The sequence below is a fragment of the Hippocampus comes genome, unplaced genomic scaffold (genome assembly GCF_001891065.2).
Source record: "Hippocampus comes isolate QL1 unplaced genomic scaffold, H_comes_QL1_v1.1 scaffold212, whole genome shotgun sequence".
Classification (NCBI taxonomy): domain Eukaryota; kingdom Metazoa; phylum Chordata; class Actinopteri; order Syngnathiformes; family Syngnathidae; genus Hippocampus; species Hippocampus comes.
Genome location: NW_017806011.1, coordinates 68387 through 71122, shown reverse-complemented (window position 1 = coordinate 71122; position 2736 = coordinate 68387). Strand labels below are relative to the sequence as shown.

Here is a 2736-nt window from a genome sequence, read left to right as displayed (position 1 = left end):
AGCATGTCAAGAGCTGCTATCAAGGGTGCAACCTAGTCAGCAGCAACTCCATGTTTGGACCCAACAAGGTGACTGGAATTTGGCTAGCTTTGCTGCCACGTTAGCAATTGTGAGAAACAGAAAGACATTCACAGATGGGGAGTATGACAAAGCATTCATGCTTGATAAATGAACTTTTTGATGACTTTTTGGATAGAGACAAGAAAATTAAATGGCTAAAAGACGTGCCTCTTTTGGCAAGAACTGTTCAGGATTGTACCGTCATGATGTCAAAACAAATTGAGGCAAGGCAAGTGAAGGATATAAATGTGGCACAGATTTTTTTTTGTCTCGCCTTGGATGAGTCAACGGACGTAAGCAATTTATCCCAGTTCCGCGGGTTTGCAAGGTCTGTTGTCGGTGACACACTACATGAGGAAAGTCTTGCAATTTTGACTATGAAAGGGACAACAAGAAGGGAGGATTTATTCAAGTCCCTCATTGAGTTCGCTAAAGAAAAAAAAATCTACCGATGGAAAAACTTGTTTCGGTGTGCACTGATGGTGCTCCGTGCATGGTGGGGAAAAACAGAGGATTCGTGGCCCTTCTTCATGAACATGAAAAGAGACGCAGCCCAAGTTTTCACTGCATGCTACATCAGGAGGAGCTTTGTGCTCAGATGTGTGACCAGCAGCTTGGTGAAGTGATGTCACTGGTCGTTCGAGTGGTCAACTTTATTGTTGCCCGAGCTTCAAATGATCACCAGTTTAAAACACTACTAGATGAAGTTGGGAAAAATTATCCTGGTCTTCTTCTGCGCAGCAACGTGTGTTGGTTGTCAAGGGGGAAGGTGCTCAGCCGTTTTGCGGCTTGTCTGAGCGAAATCCGGGCTTTTCTTGGAATGAAAAATGTCGAGTATCCCAAGTTAGCTGACACTAAGTGGCTCCTGAAGTTCTACTGTCTCGTGGACATGACTGAACATCTAAACGAGCTCAATGTGAAAATGCAAGGCGTTGGAAATACAATCTTATCCCTGCAACAAGCAGTGTTTGCATTTGAGAACAAGCTACAACTCTTCATCGCCGACATTGAAACAGGTCACTTTGAAAAACTGGGAGAGTTTAAAGATGCATGTGTAACAAGGGCTACGTCTGTTTTATAATTGTTGGAGATGATAAAACACTCTGGAGCGGACAACAGGTTTCTCTTTGGACCAGTAAGGGGACACTAGATTCGATTCACAGGAGCCAATGATGTCAACATTGAGGGGGTAGCATAGGCAAAGAAACAAGACAACAAATTGTTGTAAAAACAAGTAATTTTTATATCAAACATAAATACATGACAACAAAACTATTGTCACAAAAACACAGTGAAAAAGTAAATAAATACAACTTAGTCTCAACCTTAGTTGACCTTTCCTTACAGCAAAATAATTGGTGATCACCTTTCTCAACACGGGTGTTTTTTTTTTCTTTCAATCTGAATTAAATAACTAAACACAAAATGTTCTCGTCAACTCTTGTCTTACAAATTAAATTCCTCTTAACATTACCAACACTAATCAGTCAAAAAAAAAACAGTTTGTCAAATGTAATATACCTGTATATTCTTTTGGTTTGCTCGCCACCACCACTGTACCCCTTTTCCAGCACTTTCGGAAGTCAGGGCACCTTAATGGAATCCACTCCACTGAAGGCACGCTAATCTCAGCGCTGTCCTCAATCAGAACTCCGCAAAAGACCCGGCCTAATAGGGCCGAGAGCACACGAGCGCCAACAATAAAGTAACTACAGTAATTAATATCAAGTACTTAATTCCATGTACTGTGAGACATTATTCACATTCATGTACACTCACCAGAAGAATGTTGAACGAGACTCCGACGACGTTACACGGTCGGCGAAATCCCGGTGGTACGGAAAGCTAACAACTACGTTAGCCAGGAACAGTGCTCGATGTCTAAGTAAGGCTAAAATACCCAGAGTCACCCCTGATCATTTTGGGCGATTTTAATAGAGCACATCTTAACCGTGAACTTCCCAGATATAAGCAGCACATCGACTGTTTCACCAGAGAAGGCAACATTCTAGACCACCGCTATACAACAATCAAAAATTCATACCGATCGATCGCCCGCGCAGCATTGGGTCTTTCTGACTTCAATGTAATACACTTAATACCTACATACAGACAGAAACTCATATGTGTTAAACCGGTTGTTAAGACTGTGAAAAAATGGACAGATGAAGCAAAGCTAGCTCTACAAGAATGCTTAGACTGCACTGATTGGGGCGTCTTTGAAACTTCAACGGGCACACTGGATGAATACACAGACACTGTAACATCATACATCAGTTTCTGTGAGGACATGTGTGTACCAACAAAGTCCTTCCACTCCTTCAACAATAACAAGCCATGGTTCACTCCCAAACTCAGGCAACTCAGGAAAGAGAAAGAGGCCGCATTTAGAAGTGGAGATCGGGCACTGTACAAACACGCCCGAAACCAATGGACAAAGGAAATTAACAGCGCTAAGAGAAGCTATGCAGAGAGGCTGAAAAACCAGTTCTCTGCTCACGACTCTGCATCTGTGTGGAATGGCCTGAAAGCAATCACAAACTATAGAATGCCATCCCCCCAAACAGTGAACAATAAGGGTCTTGCTGTTGAACTAAACATGTTTTTCTGCCGATTTGAAAAGGACACCCCCATTTCCCACATACACCCACCTCTACCAGAAACTACTCTATGGTA

General features: G+C 42.4%; 1 long non-coding RNA gene across 1 annotated transcript; it reads right to left on the bottom strand.

The window, feature by feature from the left end:
- Positions 1-1454: 1454 nt before the first annotated feature.
- Positions 1455-1945, bottom strand: LOC109529251 (uncharacterized). The gene is made up of 2 exons (XR_002170803.1): positions 1840-1945; positions 1455-1728 (listed from the first exon to the last, which is right to left on the bottom strand). It is a non-coding gene; the product is annotated as an uncharacterized LOC109529251 (long non-coding RNA).
- Between the last annotated feature and the right edge of the window lie 791 nt (positions 1946-2736).